This window comes from Clytia hemisphaerica, unplaced genomic scaffold (assembly GCF_902728285.1).
Source record: "Clytia hemisphaerica strain Z4C2 unplaced genomic scaffold, Clytia hemisphaerica genome assembly, whole genome shotgun sequence".
Classification (NCBI taxonomy): Eukaryota; Metazoa; Cnidaria; class Hydrozoa; order Leptothecata; family Clytiidae; genus Clytia; species Clytia hemisphaerica.
Genome location: NW_027104090.1, coordinates 1016738 through 1039905, shown reverse-complemented (window position 1 = coordinate 1039905; position 23168 = coordinate 1016738). Strand labels below are relative to the sequence as shown.

At 34.8% G+C, this 23168-nt stretch overlaps 1 protein-coding gene across 1 annotated transcript in view; it reads right to left on the bottom strand.

The window, feature by feature from the left end:
* The window catches only part of LOC136812766 (DNA repair and recombination protein RAD54-like), a 71458-nt gene that overhangs the window by 10772 nt on the left and 37518 nt on the right, over positions 1-23168 (bottom strand). The gene's annotated exons all lie outside the window — the stretch shown is intronic.

The window sequence follows — 23168 nt, the reverse complement described above, 5'->3', positions numbered from 1 at the left end:
TTAAATATCGGATATAAATTTGCAGCAAACGATTTTATCTGGTGTGACGACCAGAGAAAAGTTTAAAAGTTTAAATGAAAATACATCAAATATTGGTTTCGAGATACATGCAGTCCTTACATAGACTTTATCCATTATTGTAACAAAAATCTTAGGAAAATTTCGGTAAAAGTAAATTAAAGTGGTTTTGATAAAGATTTTAAACCCTTTCGACCCTTCAGTTTCAAAATTAGTTTAATTTCAAAATGTTCTTAATCATGTAAAGCCTATTGCGATTGGCAATTTTAAAATGAAAATTTGATAGGTCGATTTTTAACGTTTTTGAGCACTTTCAGAAAGTAAATTTTCTATTCAATTGAGTATAACTTTCTATCTAACGAACCGAATTCAATCAGATTCAATAAATGACCCATCAAAACTTAAGTTTATCTTTCTTCTCTCCAATGAAATAGGAATGGTTCTTCTAAAATTTATAGATTTCGAGAAAATCAGTTTTAAATATAGAAACTTTTTTGTGGCGCACCTGGTAGAAATCAAGGCAAAGAAAGCAAACACGGACAAATCCTCATGGAAACGCACATTGTCCAATTATTTGTTGGCCTTTGTTAGATTATTTTAATATAACATATTCTAGAGTGTAACTATATTAATCAATTCTATCCTGCATGATAAAACCGATGACATTTATTTTATCATATTTCGGAGATGAAAGTTTGACTAAATTTTATGTTTAAGTAATGTTTTGTAATATATGTAGTGTACACATGTCTTTGTTTCAATAAAGAAAAAACAAGTGATACTTTTATGGACCTACCTGGTTATGCATTTAACACATATAATTGATATCTACGTGAGCATATGAACGTTAAACAATCATTCAGAACACAAATAGTGATTTATTAAAATTAGTCGTTTGTTTGTTATAAAAAAAAAACGTTTAGAAACCAAAGTTTCATGCTCTTGAAATATTCTTTCATATTCAAGACTTCGTTAGCAAAAAACATCTATCTCATCAAAAAATTGAGTAATTTGGCTAAGAACATTGATGTATGCTTATTAATGATGATTCTTATAGATAAAGATGCGTTTTTTGAGCTGAAAAGTTCTTTTTTTACAAAAATCTGCTTGACACATCTTTTATTTTCGTGCAAAAAATCGGAAAAAAACAACGATCCAATAAAACCAAAAAAACCTTTTTTTAGCCGTTTTTTAGCCCATATTTGCCTAAAAACATTTTTTTTTGAAAATCAGGCTCCGTCACATTCGAGGGTTTATAGTTATGCATCTTTGTGCAAAAAATCTAATACCTAAGTAATTGATAATGTGCTTATAAAAAAATATCATATTTGGCAAGTTTTTCTATAAAAACACGCCAAGCAACCAAAATTGTATGTCTAAACACACAATTACTTCAAAAGTAAGCCCTCATGAGAAAAAAAAACATCTATCTCATAAAGAAATTGAGTAATTTGACTAAGAACATTAATGTATGCTTATTAATAGTGATTCTTATAGATAAACATGCGTTTTTTGCAAAAATCTCCCTGAGCCATCTTTTACCTATGATGGTACCCTACTTTCATGCAAAAAATCAGAAAAAAAAAAAGATCTAATTTTTGACAAAGTCCAAAAAACCCGTTATTTAGCCGTTTTTTGGCCCAAATTTGCCCTAAAACATTTTTTTTTCAAAAATTGGGCTCCGTCACATTTTGGCCACCACCATTTTGCACCTTTGTACCAAAAATCAGATGATTCCAATGATTCAATCTCGAGAAAAGCTGGTAACGAACGGACGGACGGACGGACGGACAGAGGTGAATTTATAGGACCTCCACCCCACCGGGGTAGGTCCAAAAAGAAAAAATAACATTTATCTTAATAACACTTTATTGCTCGAACCTCTTTAATTCGGATTCGAAAAAGCTCAATAAAAACTTAACGAAAAAAGATATTAACTTGAAATAAAAAACGGATGCAAGCACACATACTAAGGAATAAATCCCAATAAAAAAAATTCAGAATATGAGCTCAGTTGTCACGTGACTATGGGAAATTCTCCTATTCGGGATTCAAATTATTTCAGGGACCTTTTTCAAAAGCTTACCATTCATCAGGAAATGGTTGGATTGACTTCAAATAAAAAACAGATGCAAGTTCACATGTCAAGGAATATTCTAAAAAAGAAAATTCAGAATATGAGCTTAGTTGTCACGTGACTTTGGGAAATTCCCCTAATTGGGAGTTATTTCAATTTAGAGACCATTTTTAAAAAGCTTACCAGTCATCAGGAAATGGTTGGATTGACTTCAAATAACAAACGGATGCAAGTTCACATGTCAAGAAAAACATTCCAAAAAAGAAAATTCAGAATATGAGCTTAATTGTCACATGACTATGGGAAATTCCCCTTTTTGGGAATTATTTCAGTTTAGGGACCTTTTTTGAAAAGCTCATAAAAACTCAAGGAAGAAATGTAGGGAGTTTCTAAACATCGACCAGAAATGGCGACCACGACCAGCGACCACGACCAGCGACCAGATAAATTTGGGTTATCGAGTTTTTCCTCTTTCTCCACCGTAGAGTCTTTCTCTTATGATCGTTTATTCATCGAATTGAAGAGTAAAGCTAACCTCTGTCTCACCTACAGTGATTATAAGGCCACGTGCAAAAGGTGTAGAGCCGCCATTTCAGGGCATTTCAACGCTCTTGGAGCTTGAATATAGTGTCAATTTCTATCCTTTTGTATTTTCGGCATCAAATTGATTAATGGCAAAATTTGTGCTGGAATTTGTTTAGAAAGCTTTATATTTGATCATCAGATCATTATTTTGTCAAAATAAGTAATTTTGACAATGTAAGGACAATAGAATAATTGACGAGATTGATATCTCTAAACTGGCCTGGCCCAGCATTTAGTATTCTCTAGCTAGAGTAATTCTCAGCCACGTGCTCAGTGGTTCATTTGAAAGCCACATCAGGACTCGATTTGGATGTTCTCTACGGTGGAGAGAGCAGGTAAACTCGATAACCCAAATTTATCTGGTCGCCGGTCGTGGTCGCTGGTCGTGGTCGCCATTTCTGGTCGATGTTTAGAAACTCCCAGAAATGTATCGACTTCAAATAACAAACAGATGCAAGTTCACATATCTGGGAAAATATTCCAAAAAAAATTATTCAGAATATGAGCTTAGTTGTCACGTGACTATGGGAAATTCCCCTTTTTGGGAGTTATTTCAGTTTAGGGACCTTTTTTAAAAAGCTCATAAAAGCTCAAGGAAGAAAGGTATTGACTTCAAATAACAAACGGATGCAAGTTCACATATCTTGGAAAATATTCCAAAAAAAATTATTCAGAATATCAGCTTAGTTATCACGTGACTATGGGAAATTCCCCTTTTCAAGAGTTCAATCATTTTAGGGACCTTTGTTAAAAATGATTTGATTGACTTCAAATAACAAACGGATGCAGGTTCACATGCTAGGGAACAAATTCCAAAAAAAATAATTCAGAATATGAGCTCAGTTGTCACGTGACTATGGGAAATTCCCCTATTCGGGATTCAAATTATTTCAGGGACCTTTTTCAAAAGCTTACCAGTCATCAGGAAATGGTTGGATTGACTTCAAATAAAAAACAGATACAAGTTCATTTTTAATCGATATTTAATCAATCGATTAATTATCGATCAGCTATCGATTTTAATCGATAATCGATTTTATCGATTAGCAACGTCTGGTTTTGTTCGAAATCCTTTGGGGGATAGGCATTTTTCAAGGTTAGTTGGGATGCCAAGAAGGAGGGGTCATTTTATTTTCATCAGACCCCTTTCCGCACTATGAACCAATAACTAACAGTCAAAAAACTCCCTCAATTTAGGTAGAATTATTTTTATACTGCAATTATTTGCAGTGCAAATGTACGTTACTCTTGACTTTAACTGCAATTGCATGACGAAATTGCATGACGAAATTGCAAATTGATTACAGTTCCTTGGGAATAAACAGATTTTTTTGTTTGAACTTTTGCTTTAGATAGCTAATCTTATAGGTGTCCAGTGGTTCAGAGCTACGATGAAAGACAAAAAAATACATTTTTAAGAAAATGCCGACTCAGGCATAATTTCCCGTGTCGGCGAATAACAACAGATGAAAGGGAATACTAATGTTGTTTGCCAGGGCGATTTGCTACATCCTATAAAATAGCAAATCGTGCGTTTTAAACGTGGAAACTTTTGTCGTGAATTTGGAGATTTTCTTACCGTCAACTGCTCCAACTTGGGACTCAACCTCGTTCCCAGGGCCTGATTCTCACTTTCTTATAATTTTGACGGTCGTTTCGAATCGTCCTGGCAAAAAAGGATTGAAATTCGCTGACGTCAGCGAAAAAAAAGTTGGATTTCAACTATTTTTTCGCAACCTTTCATTTTCAAGATAATTTTTTTCTGGTGTTACCGTCGTTGCATTGTCACAGCTACTAAGAACCAATCACATACCTTAATCGATCAAAACATTAGCTCATCGATGGAAGATGTTTATAAGGAACTATAAGTTTCTGTTCATGCATTTTTTACCCTCCTCTAAAAAGTTGAAAAAATGGCTGATGCCAATGGTAATGGAAAGATTGATAAGCCAGGCACCAGGCTGATAGAAATGGGAAGAAGGAGGCATACAGATGATAGATAGTTTATAGTATATAAGAAGGTAAATGCTTTTTTTTAAAAGGGATCCCTTCATACTTGAAGTACTTGAAGTCATTCAACACTTTTATCTATAATATCAAAGAGGTGGTGAAACCAGAACCTATTTGTACAACAAAAAAGAACAGGAGTTGGAGATTGTTAATTTGTTCCTCTAAAAACTTGGAGATTTTGTGTGAAAGCCATGTGATTTTTATTTTTGAGATAAATTGTTAAAAAATGATATTAATGAAAGGTAAAATTTTGGAAATTCCCAGTAATGACTTTTATTAGGTTAATCTTTATACAAAAATTTTCATATTACATTTGTTGTGATTTTAAGGTGGCAGAAAAACAGTGAGTTCTTGAGGTTTGGTTTAAAACTGTGAGCCTCACAGAAGTTTAGATTTATAATCGGAGAAGAAAAATGAACAAGAGATGTTACTTGTAAAGATTTTGTGAGCTGATTCGTGATTTTGTACGTCTTTAAATGTTTCACTTTTATGTCAATTAAAATTGTTCTGACTTGGGAATATGGAAGATTTTTATTGCCAAAAACTGATAGTTTGATATCTCTGATAATACAATAAGTAATCCATTCTTGTTTTTTTCTTGCAACTATATTGCTTGACCAAATCTACGTGTATTTCTTCTGAAATCAAGAAAAAGTACCAGAGTTTGTTTTGCAATTGTTTGTTTCAATTTATGAAGACAAGGTGAAGCGTGATACTACAGATCAAATCTGTGTTTAGACTGGACTCGCCAACCTTTATGATAGACGTTAGGTGATCAGCATAAATTACAGCTGTTGACACGTGTTTCGTCTCTCATCAATGCGGCTCGGGTAAGCAAGCATAGACTGCTGTTGTCACCTGTCATGAAATAATTTATACTGTTTTGACTGAGGACAACTTGTGTATATATGCTGAAGTAATTTCCCTTATTCAATAGAACGTAACGTTAGCCTAAAGGTCTATCATAAGGGTACAGTCTGGTGAGAAGACCAAAATTGGGTGGTCTCTGTTTCAAAATGACCCCAAATAATTTAGTGTAAATTTGTGCCAAAATACCAATTTTCTCCAAATTGGGATGCAGGTACCTGGAGTATCACAGCTTGAATAAATACCTGTAAAGAGGATAGGGTTTTTCTAGAAATTAGATATTTAGATATTATTTAATTAGACTGAATTAGATGTTATTTCTACAAATTAGATATTTCAGCTTTTGGCTTAGATAAGGTTGCGTAGTATAGTAATGTTTGATTTACTTTTGCAGACAAGTGCTGTGAACATGAAAAATGAAAATGAAAAAGCAAGAAATCCTTGAGGATAGTGAACAAACTTTGTGTGGATGGAATGATAAGTAATTACTTTTTAGTGACAGACTATTCTTGTGACCATTGAAATGTACTGAAATGGTATTTTTTCACCTTATTGAAACTGATTGAAAGGAGATTGTCTTCACGAAATTCTTTGAGAGGGGATATGCATGCAAATAAGAATAAAAGTCATTTAAAGTCTGTAACATGTGCGGTTAAGTGATTATATACAATCGATTTCAAATTTTCATCAGTATAAACTGCACAGGGGGGGGGGTACAGACACAGGGTACCCATTACATAGCCAGGTGGTGGTGTCTATTTTTGCATTTCAAAAAAGTTAGTACCCGGTACTACTTTGGGTGTTGGTGTGTATTTTTCACTCTTCAAGCAAGTACAGGATAATATTTGGGTACTTTATCACAGAATTTTGCTGTTTTTCAATAAAAAAAGTAGTTTGTTGTAATTATTTTGACTTTCAAATATTAATTTTTTTGATTTGAGATTTTTTTAATCGACAAATTTGAGAAGTTTTTTGATTTTTTTGAAGACAAAACTTCCAAAATGGTCAAGAAGTATTTGATGAAAATCAAAGGACAAAAGCTTCTGACTCCATCCTTGATAGTTTGCTCGAATTATCTGTCAATTTTCAGTCTGAAAAAATAACAATAGTACCCCTCTCTTGGTCTAATCTGTAAAATTTAAGATTTTAGGGGTGGTGTCCCTATTTTTTACAGCAAAAATGAAGTAGTACCCGGTACTAAATATGGGTGGGTGGTACTAAACAAAATTTTAGTAAAAAATCAAGTTAGTACCCTATGGGTCAGTACCCCCCCCCCTGAACTGCACTGAATCCGGACACGCTTTGTCACCAATTTTTGAAAATCTTTTGAAAATCTTCAAAATACTGAAGACCAAATTTGAATAAAATTTGAATCCCTCAGTTGCCAAATTAAAATTCTTAACAAATAAAATCAATCTGTCAAACTAAATCCCCAGAATAATTTTAGTAAGCTCAGGCAGACTATTTTGAATGGGAGTTGAAAATATTATACTAGCCATAGCTTTCACTAATTGCCAACTTGTACAAATGCTTGTAAAAACTAATTAATGCTAATTAAGGCTTTTTAATGCTTTATAGCAAAAGTCTGGAAATGATTTGGAATAGTTAGAATGATTCTTCTCAGCATTTTCTTTGAGATATCAATGAATAAGCTAACATAAATGAAACATATTTTTTTTCTAAAAATGTGAATCACCTTAAAGGAAGAAATTTTGGCGGGAATTTAATTTGGCGGATGGCCGAAAAACTTTTTTAGCTAGAATTTAATTTGGCGGATGGACGAAAAAACTAAATTTGGCGGGAATTTAATTTGGCGTTTGCTGAAAATTTTATCCTTAAAATGGCGTAAAAACAGCAAAAAAATGCCAAAACACCTTAAAAGAGATCATATTTTCAAAATGTAATTTGGCGGGAATTTAATTTTGCGGATGGGGGAAAAAAGAACTTTTGGCGGGAACTTAATTTGGCGGATTCTGGCCAAATCCACCAAATTTTTTTTCCACCAAAATTTCTTCTTTTTAAAAAGGTACTTTTTACAAAGAATAAACTACGAATCTTAAAACATTCATTAGGAAAAGTGTCCAGGTAGAATCAATTACAGACAGTTACAGATACTAAACAGTCAAAAGACATGCAACTATATTTATTTCAACCAATTTGAAATATAAATGAAATATAGTAGAACCAAATAGCATAAGAAATGCTATGTGCTATGAGCCAGAAACATAACGAGCAGGAACCAAAAATTGACAGGTAACAACGTACTTAGGAGTTTTTCCAACTGTTTAACAAAGGATATCGTGATCCAAAATTGTTTACATTAAATGGATTTACCAGTAATCTAGAAGCTGTAACAGCGTTGTGTAAAGGATGGAAGATGATAGGACGTAACGTAGTAATAGTATCAGTAACGAGGCAATCTTGATGAGCAGGAAGCAGGTATTAACAGGAAATAGCGTACATTCAGGACTTTTTCCAACGGCATGATAAGGGATCTCATGGACAATAAAAATTGTTTACATTAAAAAGATATGCCAGTTATCTTGCAGTTGTAACAGCAATATCGTGTAGAAGGATGGAAAATCACGACGTAACGTGGTAATAGTAGCAGTAACGAGGTAATATTGTGTTGTCAAGGTAAACGAATCCTTATTCATAAAAAGCTTAAAGGGAAAATAAGAAACATGAAATTAGATGATATATGCTGAGTGTACTGAAATTTCCTCAAAAATAGTTCACCAAAAGTTCTTTTCAATCTTTGATAATAATTTCCCAAATAGTGCCTGGTAAGTATCAACAAGAACAAAAGTACAGAAAGAAAAAAATATTTGTATATACTTACTGTCGAAGTACCATAACATTGTAATTTGACTGTCAGCAAATTCACTGATTGGTATATGTATATATCTTGTTTAATCCGAAAGTCAAAAGTAAATGTGTATACTGGTATAAGTATTTTGACTGGAATTCCATTTTGACATTTGACTGCAGGTAACCTGATAGCAGCTGTGGAGTTTTCTACGCGACACGCTAAAGCTCTAAAGATCGCTGAAAACTAACATCTGAGGAAAATGGCCCTATCTCTACAGAAATTTTGAGTCAACTTTTTGTTTAGTGCTGAAAACTTAAAAATTAAAATGGCGCTCCATGAAAAGTGCGTTTTATAGATAGGAATTAAAATTCTGTCCCACAATGCTTTGCGAGTGGAAAGGTTTCAAATTGGAGGCGGAAGGTGAAAATGGATGTTTGTTATTGTTTTGAAACTCAAGTTTTTTGGTCTTTATACTCTATCAGTCTGTGCCACTAACCCGATCGGGAAGATTCTTCCGAAATGGGAAGAACCTTCCCGAACGGGAAGAACTTACTCTAGTTTTTTCTGCCCGTTTTGGAAGATTCTTCCTCTTTGGGAAGTTGAAAATTGACTGAATCTCGGCGAAGCTGTACGATGACCGGCGAAAGTTGAAACTTTTTGGAGGTGAAGAAGTATCAAATTTTAAGGTTTTTCACCGAAAGAAAAGTAGACTTTACCGTACAAATCTTGTTAAATTGTGAAAAAACTGCGTAAACTTCCCAAACGGGAAGTTTCAACCCGATCGAGTTTTCCTTAGTTTCTCGCTTCTTCCCGATCTGGAAGCCCGTTAACCCGTTTGGGTGTTAAGTTAACTTCCCGTTCGGGAGGATTCTTCCCATTTCGGAAGAATCTTCCAATTTTGGAAGAATCTTCCCGATCGAGTTAGTGGCACAGACTGTCTATAAACTTCATAAAAGTATTCAGTAATGGTTTGTATTCATTTTCTATAGCTTCAGTTTTCTTCTACTGATAATATAAAGATGTTTGTTTATGATGTTATTATGCTTTGTTTTCTCTTGTGTGATTAGTTTAAAGCAAGAAAGATTCTTTTTTGAGCATATTCATCCATTAAAGAACCTTGTTTGTGAAATACAATTTTTTTTGCATGCTTCTTTTCCAAAAAAGTTCTGAATTTGCTTTGAGAGAACTTGACATATCTCCCAAACCAAAAGTTGTCGGCCATGACAGCCTTCCCTGTCGACATTGCACTCGGACCTGTTCCTCTTAAATAAAATTCTACGCGGTCCGCGTACAGGCGCGCGACCATATTCTTCAGATTGTATATTTTCGCCCACGTCTTTAGAGCTTCATCGTACTGGGCCAGAAAATACACAATCTGTTATCAGGTTAACTGCAGGAGGAGAGAGCTTGAATTTAAAAAAAACTTCCAGAAACTTCTCCATTCGATTTCCTGCATGTTGACCAATCGGGCAAAATTCTACAAGCGGAATAGAATCTACTGTCGAAAGCTGAGTAAAATGCCCACGGCGCCTGCTATTATAAAGAAAAAGTTTTTAGGCTAGCAACTGCCGTCCCGGAAAAAAAACCGAACATTTACGGAAGAGACTGATTACGGGTAGGCTTGCGCGACAAAACAAAACGCGCAAGAATTCGAGATTCCAGTCCAATATCTATGCGTGAAACTATAAGTACCTCCTCGTCGCTGCGCTCCTGCGGGGGCAATTACTTGTTTTCTCCAAAATATTCTTACACCGTGTACCCTTAAGGATTTTTCTTTATATCAATTTCATACAATTGCCCTTTTTATGGACCTTTTTATGCGAGTCTTACCAAAGAATGAATTTTTTCTTGGCGATTAATAATTTGAGAAAGCACGCAGTGAACACGTCCTTTTGAAGCTAAACAATACTAGGATAAATTTGGCGGTTGGCCGAAAAAAATCAAATTTGACGGGAAATTAATTTGGTGGATTTCAAACAAGCAAAATTAGGGTATATACATAGCAAAACAGACTACTGTAACAGTAAAAATATTAAAATAAAAAATAAAACATAAAAAGAGATCGACCGATATTTTTATAGCTATACAGTTTTTCTATTTTTTGAATTTTTCTAAATATATAAACTACAGTAATCCTAAATTCTGTCAAGAAATGAGAATTTTATGTGAAAAAAGAAGAACCAACCAGGGGGGGTCAGTGTACTAGAAGGCGGCATGTATGTACTACAAGGTATTTTTCAAAACTTGACACCCACCCACCCACCCCTGAAGTACACCATACTACATGGAAAAATCCCAAAACCACCCCATACCCCCTATTTACTACCGGGTAGTACCTGGAAAAAAACAAAACCAACCCATACCCCCCATTTACTACCGGGCACTACCTAGAAAAATCCAGAAAATAAAGAAACTTTTTCTGAAAATCGGAAAATCGGGTACAAACATTTTTCCAAAAATCGGTAAATCGGGAAATCGGGAAAACTTTTTTTTGGAAAATCAGGGAATCTGGAAATTGGGAAAACTTTTTTCCAAAAATCGGAAAAACAGGACAATTTTTCTCAAAAATCCAAAATGCGTGAGAAATCAAACTTTTCAAAAATTACGCGAGACCATGTGGAAATGCATGAGTCTCACACCCAATGCGTGAGAGTTGGCACCAATGTTGAATGTTTGAATTCAAATGTTCGAATGTTTACATTGACTCGATAAACCTTCATTTCAGTGGGATTGAGTAGGATTTCAATTCATTTCAAGAATTTTGGAAGAATGATCTTGGACAAACTTGGCTTGATCAATTTATAATAGAACAACTTTACATTTCTATTTTAGCAGATAATTTCTGAACCTTTTTGTTTTCACACTTTTAACATCGATTTTTGACCCAACACCCCAATTATAGTACACAGGTAGTACATGACAATTTTTTTTCTCAAACACCCACCCACCCCAGGATACATGCAACCTTCTGGCCCCCCCCCTGCTCGAACCTCTTTAATACTCATCGAAGTCTCAAAAATATAAGATTGTAGATATATTGCAAGTATAGGTAATTTCTGTACCTAGCTAAAGTCTATTCACGATAAGTGTGCACTCTTTTTTCTTTTACCTATAACTTTTGAAGGAATTCTCCAATCTTTATAAAATTGGTATCATTGGAAAGATATTAGTGAGTGAAACAATTTGAAATAAAAAAATCTTTAAAAAAATTCTAAAAATGAAGATGAAAATGAAGAAGAAAACAAGCTGGATGCTGATTGGACCTACCAGCTGATGAAAGTGAGATAGCAATGAGGAGAAAATTAAATCATGAACCATGATTAATCATGAACCATGATTGATAGTGGGCATTATTGTCATCTTTTTTGAGTGAAGAAACGAAGAAATATATTAGGAAAAAATCCAATGAAAATCTGCAAAAACGGCAATTTCTGGCATATTTCCGGCATTTTCGACTGGAAAAAAAATTTTTCTTAAAAATCAGAATCGGCCACATTTTGGGCATTACTAATACGTATCTCTGTGCAAAAAATCAAATGGTGGAAAAAACTAATGGTGAAATCTCGAGAAAATGCCAAAAAACTGGTTTTCCGGCATATTTCTGGTATTTTTTGGCCGGAAAAAATATTTTTGAAAATCGGGCTCTGTCACATTTTGGGTATTGCCATTTTGCATCATTGTGCAAAAAAATCAGAAAGCACAAAAATGAGCCAATGGGGGTTTTAATACACGGGGGAAGACATTTATTCGGGATCTTAGAGTATGTATGTATGTATGTATGTATGTAATAGTTTATTTCAAGTTGACGAACAGGTAGCAACAAAGGCTAATAAAAGTCAACGCTACTTTACAATTTGTAAGGTTATTACAAAAAGCCGACACCGTCAATATAGGTCCGGCAGTTTCTACACGGGCATGATGTAGGCCTCCAGTGCTTAATCTTTTCCTTAAAAACACTAAGATCAACTATATCTCTATACTCATCCGGAATTAATTCCCAAACTTTTGGCCCTAAAAATGAAAGTGACTCTGAACCGTGAAAAACAGAGTTTATTTCTCTTGATCTGAAGTAAGGTGTTTTGCGATTTACTTTGATATTTTCATCATGTTTGAAAATTTCTTTAGTTAGATCTGATATGTTATTTTTACATTGGAAAAGTTCTATTGCTAACAACTGAAGATTTTTATGGGGGAATTTGATGGCACCGTCTTTCTCTAAAAGCTGCTCAAAAGTAGATGTATGATCAGAATACACTATCCTCAAACATCTTTCGTGGAGGTGATTTATTTTTTGATCTAGCCTGCGAACATGAAACATCCAGACAAGCGAACAATAATTGAATTGACTTCGAAAGAAGGCATTCATGAGCCTTTGCTTTTTCTTTTGATTCATGTACGGTGCTACCCTCGCAAGTGCACTGATTTTCTGGCTAGCTTTCTTATAAATCGTGTTAATATGTGGCTCAAAAGTCAGACAGTTGTCAAAAGTTAATCCTAGGATCTTGCCTGAGTTGCTGTTAAAGATGCGTTCATTCTGTATAGTAATGAAGATTTCTTTGCTGGTATTGTTAGCTATCAACTCAGACTTGTCTGCATTTCCTTTCATTTGATTTTGGGTTATCCACTCAAAGATGATAGCAGCTCCATTCGAGAGCTCCTCGCCAACCTGTTCCCAAGAATCAGCTATCACAAAAGGTGTTGTATCGTCTGCATAATTCAGTACATTTCTATTTTCAAGAAAGTAGAACAAATCTCTCATGTAGATGTTAAATAGTAGTGGCCCTAGAATGGATACTTGGGGAACACCTACTTTAACATTATGCCAGGTGCTGTAATGGTCGCCAATTTTCGTTCTTTGCTTTCTATCTGATAGATAGGCTGCTATGAGACCTAAGGCACTCCTTGAAAATCCGTACGCTTCAAGTTTAGCAATCAATAGTTCGTGCGAGATGCAGTCGAAAGCTTTTGATAAGTCAATGAGTAGCGCTGCAAACTTTTTCTTTTCATCTGTAGCTTTCTTCCAAATTTCAGTCATGACTAAAAGTGGAGTTTGTGTACTCATTCCTTTTCTATATCCAAATTGTCTATTGTTCAAAATGTTGTTAAAGTAGGTTGAGACTTGGCCATGTATGACTTTTTCATAAATTTTTGACAGAACTGGGAGAATACTCACCGGTCTGAAGTTGCTCTTGTCATTCTTTGAACCTTTTATCTTATACACAGGTGTTATATCAGCAAGTTTCAATTCTTTTGGAAAAGAGTTTGACTCGAATGACGCATTTATTTCTGAGCACAAAAACTCGGAAAACATATCACAATTATCCTTTATGATTTTCACTGGAATATCTGAGCTTGGCTGTGATTTTCCTTGAACTAAGTGTCCTTAATGATTTTCCCGACTTCCTCTTTCGTTGTTGGTATAAAAGAAAATTTATTTAGATACAGTACTCAGTTTTCTTGATTTCAGTGACACTTGGGTGTTGTCTATATTTCTGAATACAAACTTCAGTATGATTATTTGTTTCGTCAAATGCAACATAGGGAGGCTCAGGCAAGTCTAGTTTTGATATTATTTGGCCATAATAGTCATTGAATATTTGAGCTATCTGTTTCTCGTCATTTATGATATTTTCTTTATCCACTAAGGTATAACTCTTATTGTTTGAACCTTTATTTGAAAACAATGGTTGTACAGTTTTCCAAAACTTTTTGTTATCAGTTATGTTGGAATCTTTAAGGTCGGCAAAGTAGTCTTTCTTAGTCCTCCTCAATAGCGATAAGCAAAAAATTTTTTGTCTGTTGTATTTTGTTTTGTTTTCTTGTGTTTTATTTCTATAGTACAGGTTCTTGAGTTTGTATCTTATCATGATGGCTTTTCTCATATCTCTATTTATAAAAGGCATATTATTACCTCTAACCGTTTTATATTTAAAAGGAGCTTGTTTGTCTAGTTCTTCTATGATACATTTTATTTTTGATTCAAAATCACTGTTATCACTATTGATGATCAGATCTAGTTTCATGCGAAAAGTATCACTGTTGAATGTCCTGTAAGATCGGTATCTGATTGTTTTCGGTGGCAATTTCTCAAAGTTTTCATTTAGGATTATTAGAGTCATCTTATGGAAGTCCGATATTCCAGTGGTAATAGCGTAAGCAGTTTTCTGAAAATGATTTGGCTTATTTGTAAGCATATGGTCAATGCAAGTTGGCCTATCAGGATTTTTAAAACAGGTTGGTGAGTTAATCATAGCTTTGAGATTCAACCCCTCACAAAAATCAACCAAAGGCTGATTCTCAATTTCACAATTTAAGTCTCCTACAACCAGAATGTTGTTATAATCGATATCTATCGCATCTATGCTAATTTGCAGCTTTTCTAGGTGCTCGTTGATGTTATTTAAATGTGGGTTATAGGAACAACATATCAGCCATTTTTGTTTATTAATTGTTACCTTAACAAACATGCCTTCATACGTATTTTCAGATCTTATTAACTTAGATGGTAATCCAATTCTTACATAAAGCAAAAGGCCACCACCTCCATCGTTTTTAGGTCTATCCAAACGATGCGGTTCCTCAAAACCTTCTATTTCAAACTGATTGGTTGTGAAATTATCGCTCAATTTGGTTTCAGAAACCAAAAGTGTATCTAGATTTCCTGATACTATAGCTGATAAACTTTCAATTTTATTCCTTATTGAGTTGAGATTTAGTTGACCAATAAGTATTTTCTTACAGTTTTGCTTACGAAGATCTTTAAGTTTTTCAAGTTCCAGCTCTCTATTAAGCATTGGAGAATCTATACCTGTGCATGTTGTCTTCTTGCTGTTCCTGTCCGACTCGCTGTTCCTGTCCGTCTCGTTGTTCATGTCCGTCTTGTTGGTGAATCAATGTGATGTCAAAGTTTGTGCTTGCTTTGTCATTGGTTTGTGGTATGTTATCAGTTGTTGGTGATGTTTTGTGTTTGTGTAACGTATCGTCTATTTTTGTTGTTTCTTTATTTTTATCTAATTGTTTGTTTGCAGCAACAGATATTACTGACGTTGGCTTTTTGGAAACTTCTTGATGTAGTATCCGTTTTTTGAATCACCTCGGACTCTATGTACTACTGCAGGTGAATCGGAGTTGAGATTTTTTGCTTTTTCAGTCCATTCGCTAAGGACAGACCTTTCTGTTGGTGTTAGGTCTTCTGTTATGCTGATTCCTTTATATTCCTCGTTATCTTTCAGTGCGGATAGGTTGCGCAGAACTGTCATCTTTTCTTTTTCTGTACCAAGCACAACTTTAATTGGTCGTTTTTTATCGGTGGCTTGAGTACCGATTCTTGAGATGGCTCTCATGTTTGGTTTTGGTATTTTGATCGTTTCAATTAGGGTATCAACAAAGGCTCTGTCAGTGATTTCTGTTTGTTCAGGCGTGTTTTCAGTTACTCCATGAATGATGATATTTTTCGATCGATTATCATGATCACGCTTCTCTTTCATTTCTTCATACCTAGCTTCTTTAACGATTGTTTTTAAGCCATTCGGAGTGGACGCTTTGGTAGCACTAGCATAGGTTTTGACTTCAGTCACCTGATCCTCTACTTTCGTTAGTGATGACTGGATTTCTTGAAGGATCGAAGTTTTGATACTTTCTCCTAGTGTGTCGATTTGTTCTTTAATTTTTTTTTCGAAGTCATCTACAGTGTACGACTCGTTTTCTAGGCTCTTATTCTTTGTTTTAAGAGTTTTCACTTTTTGATTAAGCTCAGCCTTTTTCTTTTTGTATTCTTTGATCGTTCGATCACGCTCGTTTATGATATTTTTCAAATTTTCTTGGTCGCTCTCCATACATAATGATTCTATATCCTTTGAGATGTCTACACAGTTTGATCAGATGAAGGTTGCTTTGTTGCGTTTCAGGGTTTGATTGTTTAAGTGTATTTAAACTTGGTATGCTGGTAGTTTAGAGCATTTGAAATGAACTAAACGAGAACATTTTACCATGGAGTATTTAAGGGTGTTTGCTTCGTCTGGAACGAAGCAATTTGCAGTTGTACACTTTGGTGGAGTCTCTGTTGATGTTATGTCAATGGATGATATATCACTGGGTGGATCCTCATCCATTGTTAGTGATTTTGGTGGCAGAAGATGATGGTAGCGTTTGTGGGAGTACCTAAAGGGTTAGCACTCATCGCCCTGGATTTCTCCAATTACACACTAGATCTGTCTTTTGGTTCCTGAACATCAAGCAACGTAATCCGCAAGATTGCACACCGTAGCTTAATGCACTACTAATGCTCTACGCTTATTTGTACGAGCGTTTAAATTTTATAGGCTGTAAACTTTTAATTGTTCTTATTAGGACCCCCCCCCCGTTTATTCATTTTTGAAAATATTTTCAGCTATCATAAGCTGAATTGCTCTAAATAGCCCGGTTTTAATTTAAATTGCCTTATTTTAGGGTTTTCGGAGGTAAAATTATGGACCTCCTTTTTTTCGGACTCCCCCCTACAATTGGGGACCTTAGAGTAGATCGCTAAAGAAAAGGGAACCTTCTTCCTTGATCATTCTAGGAAGAATATAACGCACAAATCTGGAGCACTGTTTTTCTCTCTGAATTCAACATTGAAATAGGGGAACCGGGCAGACTAATTTTCATCAAATGTTCACTTCAAAACCGCATACAAAGAATTAGATGACAGAGCTTTAAGTTCGTGTTTTGACCTCCATCATTTTAAATAAAATTTGACTTTACTGTATTTTCCTGTTTTCTTTATCTGCCATCTGTTTTAATCTATTGCTCTAACTTTCAAGGCGTCATTAAATCTGATCTTGAATATCTAAGACCTTCTCGCTCAATACAGAAAGATTATATCGCACAAGTCTGGAGCACTGTTTTTATCTCTGAACTCGACATTGAACTATGGGAGCTGGTCAGACTAATTCTCATTAAATTTTCACTTCAACATAGTGCCACTTTAAAATTTCGATAACAATTAAATACCACAGTTGTTATAGTTCTATAACCTCTATAATTGACTTTGCCTATTTTCCTGTTTTCACATATGCTATCTGTTTTAATCTATTGATCTAACTTGCCAATCAAGATGGATACCCAAAAAAAGAATGTTATCTTGGATCGAAATTTGAGTTTAGTTGATTTAATCTTCGCAAAATACTAATGATCACTTGTTATTTTGCAATGACATTCCTTAATTGAGAAATATTTCGACCTTGTGCCAAAACCTTTGATCTTCGAGGCGTATGTTTTGTGTATTTTCTTGAGCCAAGTATTTTGCTGATTCCAGTAAATGTTTTTATAAGCAAGTGTCTGCCCCTTGGTCAGGCTCATGTATGCTTAAGCTTTCAAAGCATCCAGGCACAGCATATGCTTATTGTATGCTTATGAATCATAATGCTTATAATTCGGGTTCATTCCGAACCAATTTTTTTTGAAAAATCTCAGAAATTCGAATAAAAGCTTCAGATTTCGGAAACAGTGGAATGTGGCTAAATCAGGGAAGGTCTTTTTTACTTCAGCAAAAAATTGAAGACTTAAAATATTTCACGCTGGCGTATATGCTGTTATGTTTAGAAAATCTGCAAATGGGAGCATTCTTGTATACTTATACACGTTTTCTTTATAAGAACAAACTATACAAAACAGGCTTCGATGGCCAAAATCTTAAGAACATTTTTAGGCTTAAAGCTCGAAAAGAACATCCCAAGGCTTCAAAAATTTTGGTGTTATGAAAAGGTATCTATTCCCAGCCACACATTTCCATGAAGGGCCTTTCCAAATTTTCAATGGAACTTCATTTCGAATGACTTTCAAATCATGGACCAATTTTGAATTTAAATAAGTTAAAAAGATGAAATACTCTTCTTAACCCGAGAGGAACAGCCGGGAAAATTGATAAACTGGCGTCCGGATGCCCAAAGACGTGTTAGTCACCCTTGTGTTACCTTATCAGACCTTTTTACGCCAGGGTTATTTTTATGCTCTTGGCGTAGACGATCCTATCGTCTACACAAGATCACTAAAAAACGGAATAGTTTAGGAGAGGCGTGATAAATTCGGGTGGAGTAAGCAGTGGCGGAGATGTTTACAGTGTTCCAAAACTCTACCGCCACTTTTTTCCCGTAAACCGCCCTGACGCCCGAACTTTTTCCCGCGTTTACTGACCTTTAAACGGACGATAACATCGTCTACTCTTGGCGTAATAAGGGCCGGTGTAAAAAGGGCCAAAATTTTGCAAATTTTACTTAAAAGTGGCGTTAATTTTTGACCATTTTTCTCTATTTAAAGAATTTTAGGTATGATTCAAAGATAAAAAATTATCCATTGTGTTAGTTACTCCATATCTAAAACTTCGCAAAAATCAGTGATTTTCAATGGAATTTTCAACAAATTGAGCCATTCAATAGCCATTCTAACAAATTTTGGCGTTATTTCCGGCCCTAATTAGCGTAAGCCCAAAATCAGGCTGTGGCGTAATAAAGGCCGGCGTTAAATAAGGGTCGGCGTTAAATTAGGGCCGGCGTAAGGGCCGATGAGGGCTCAAGTCGATCATTGAAGAAGGAAACTGGTCTTGCCAGTAGAAATTTGTTGACAGCAATGTCATATCGTAAAAAGGTGGAAGGAAAACTTTATCAATGCTTCACCTTACGGATGAATCAAGAAGAAGCAAACTTGTTAGAGGAAATCTTTCGACCGATACCAATCGAAGATACTATCTTTCACCAGTTGTCGTACATTTAATGCAGATTTAATGATCGCCTTTTCAAGTAAAAAAATCAAGATTAATCAGTTTAATTCGATAAACCTGTTTTTATAGGAACACGAAATCAACTTTTTCAAAGACTGGTCTTATTTTTCGAAATTTTCAATCTAAAATATTCTTAAAATATATTCAACAGCTTAATTTCTTTACTTAGAGGCTTAAATCAATACTTTCCTTAGTAATTTTTGAGATCTGAGGTCAAACATTGTCCTTAATTTGTCTTACATTTACTAAGTTGTACCCTTATAAAAAAACCGGTCTTTATCTTATATATAAGTCGGTGAAAGATTAGCTTAAAGACAGAAAGTAAGAAGACTGCTTAAAGAACACTTTAAATCTGATTGAACTTCCAGTCTAAAGGTGAGCTCTTTGGTTTATTTCTTACATTCTTCAATATATAGCAGGTTCGTTTTTTAAATATATACCATACGATAGCTTTCTCATTGCCACTTAACAACGGGAACAGACAAACACTCTAGGTAGGAAAAAAAGTAGCTTCAAAATTTTTAGGCGATCGGATTGAAGGCCTGTATGTTTTTTCTATGCATTTGCACGCAGCCAAAAATGTTATGTCGGTATGATTTGAAAGGGTGGAAAGATTCTGGAATTACGTAAGGGATGTTAATAATTGCCGGGCAATAGCTTCGGGTGTCAAAAATGGTGTATAAAGGACCAATTCTTTTTATCAGCTTCATACAGTATCTGAGGTAAGACTCGACTTTAACTATTTCCATGCCCATGCGGAAAAAATGGCAAAAAAGATTTTCGAGGCGATGCAGTTGTTTTCGGCGGGAGAAAATAAAAAAATATTTTGAGCAGTCCAATGGCATGTATATTTGTCTTCACCAGTTGTTAGCCGCCAGGGGCAATGTCAAATATACTGGACATAAAATCGTTTTTGAAAGTATGATTGTAGAACAGAATATCAAAGATATGTTTTTTGAAAATTTGCCGTTTTTATTCATCATAAGCCTAATGTCAAATATATTTGTCATTTGAAAATATCATTTTCAATCTCATAACCCGCGTGCCAAATATATTTCACATTTGAAAACGAAAGTATGGAACACCGTAGCTGCGATAAAATATTCGATAATTCATTTGATAAACTCTTTCGATTCGATAAATTGTGCGAAGAAATAATCGATTATGCGATGATTTATTCGATAAACTCTTTCGATACGACACTATCATTCGATAAAAAAATTGATGCGATAAATTTTTCAATAAAAAATTCGATGCTATGAAATATTCGATAAAAAATTCGATGCGATAAACCATTCCATAAATCATTCGATGAATCATCCGATCGGCCCTACGCGTATATTACTTTTTTTAAGACTACGCTCTATTACGCATAGAATTATAGGAACCAGCTCTTCATGCGAGGCAACCCACACAATTTAGCAGAATCGGAATTTGGCAACAAAACCTAAAGGGCTACATACACTACACAATATATTGTCAGGCAATATATTGATGATATATTGCTGAATGTCGACAATATATTGAAAAGGTGTCCGCAATATATTGTCAGCTCGATTTGGAATATTCCAACAATAAAGGGGGATTGTTTACAGAAAGAAAATTCCTTTTTATAATAGAGTACCAGTTGTTTACTTCGTACATTACGGTCCGCAAACCATATTGTCGAATATTATTCGTCAATATATTGTGTAGTCTAAGTAGCCCAAGAATTTCATTTATAGAAAATCTTTAACTGTAAATTGGTTCAAAGCCTCAAAATGTTCTTTACATGTTATTTATTTTCACCATTTTGTCAGTATTTTTTCCATTTTCCGAAGTCGAAGAAAATAGGTGTTTTACGATCCGCAAAGCCTTTTAAAATGTTCTTAACTTGCTTGTTCTTAATATTTTTGCCATCAAAGAGTTATTTTCTTATTATAGTCTGTTCTTATACAAAAATCGTGTGGCCACTAAGTTTAAAGTCTGATATGCAGAATTCTATAGAATACTTCTTAAAGGAAACTTATTCATTGAAGGATAAGCAGAAGCATTCATATTTCACTGAGCGCAAGCTGAAATGACTTCTCTATTCATCGCTCTATCGATATTTGTTAGGGAGTGGTCAGAAAGTATCTACTAGGGGGGGGTGGAGGATTCTAGGGGGGGTTCCAAAATTTTTTCGAGGGTTTAGGGGGGGGTTTCAAATTTTTTTTGAGGGTTTAGGGGGGGTTCCAAATCTTTTGGGCAACTCAAGAGAAAATGTAGGAAGTCTAATTTCATAGTTTTACGTTTCAAGATTTCAAAAATTTTTCGGCCTGACGGCCGAAAACTCAGAATTTATTTTATTTGATATATGTACATGTCATACTAACATTATTTGGGCATCATCGCCTTGCCCTTTTGGTTTGTAGCATTGAGCTAAATGAGGGAAGTAGATTAGTGGCTTTCACAGCTCATCAGAGTGGTTTGAAAAAGTACTTTTAAGAAAGAAATTTGTCAAAACAAAGTGTCTTTTAGCTAAAATGGTGGTGAAAAACATCGACATTTTCTCCCGTCGGCGCAAACCATGGTTGTGCCTCCTTAGTCTCTACTAATATCTTATAAATTATATACACAGAGCTTTGACAGACCCTGGAAAACCTGAAAATATAGGTTTATAGGGAAATTTCAAACTCAGAGAATTTTATTTTTCAGACTCCTTTTAACAACAGAATAGCTTGTATTTTAGGGTCTCGAGTACCTGATCTTCAAAATTTTCTCCCTTCGGGGCCAACCATGGTGGCCCCTCAGGATATTTTGAGTAATTGAGTAATGCCTCTGTAATGTAGGGAGATTATTTATCAGGGAAAATAAGCCGTAATTTTCTCCCAAAACTTTGGGAAACTCAGAGAAAATAACTCGTTGATTCTTATTTTAACCCTGGACTATTCCTAAAGGAGATCTACCATTTTGATTGACGTTTACACCACGGGTTTTTTTCTTTTGTTTACTTCAGAGAAATTCCGTCGTAACCATGGAAATCGACGGAAAAAAATCCCGTGGTGTAAACGTCAATCAAAATGGTAGATCTCCTAAAGAACTATACTCAACTTTACAGGGCTAAACTATCTCCCTTACCTAATTTTGACATAAAAAACTGTCATACAAACAAATAATACTCTTTGTACCGCATCTGTATGAATTCTTTTTTTGCGTAAAAATTTTTCTAGTGGGGGGGGGGGTGCGAAAAATATTGGGCCTTATGAGGGGGGGTTCGAAATTTTTTTCCAGGCTAGGGGAGGGGGTGCGAAAGTATTTTGGGATTTTTCAAAATATCCTCCACTCCCCCCTAGTAGATACTTTCTGACCACTCCCTTAGTAAGAGGGGCATCCTTGAACTATCAATCATCTTTATATTCATGTTTTTAGGGGTGAAATATGAAGACGACGAACAGTTTTGTTTTTGTGTTTTACATGATGGTCGTTAAATCCAATTATGTTCGTTCATGTAACAATCAATTGGTGACGGAAGGGTTAGGTGAAAATGATTATGCAACTCATGGCGAAGAGAGCAAGCTGCCGAATTGCCAATTGATACAACAAGGTCACCCACTCAAGACTTTCACTGTCGAGGGGTAATGTAGAGTAGAGTATTTTGACTTAAAAGTGTCTAATAATTTTAGAGAGTGTCGCATTCTAATTTCGATATTCTTATGACACAGGCTCTAAACTTCTGCAAACTATTTTTTTCAAGGCATAAAAAAAAATTGGAGTAAAAGAAGGGATTCAAAAGTATACACGCAGTTGAAATTCTGCATTTTAGAGTTATATATTACAAACTCGTGAAAAAATTCGAAAATAATTTTTTGTACATTAGGAGTAATGTTAAAGCTCTATCAATCCTTTTACGTAAATAATTTAAAGAAATAAAATTATTACGGAATATTGTCGGATTTTTCATACCAATTTTGAAATACAGACGGCAAAGAAGCTCGCTTCAAAGAGACAATAAAAGATAGATGTCCAGTCGTTTATATGTTCATGGTTATAAGAATGTTTAGGCTGGACCCCGGGGGGGGGGG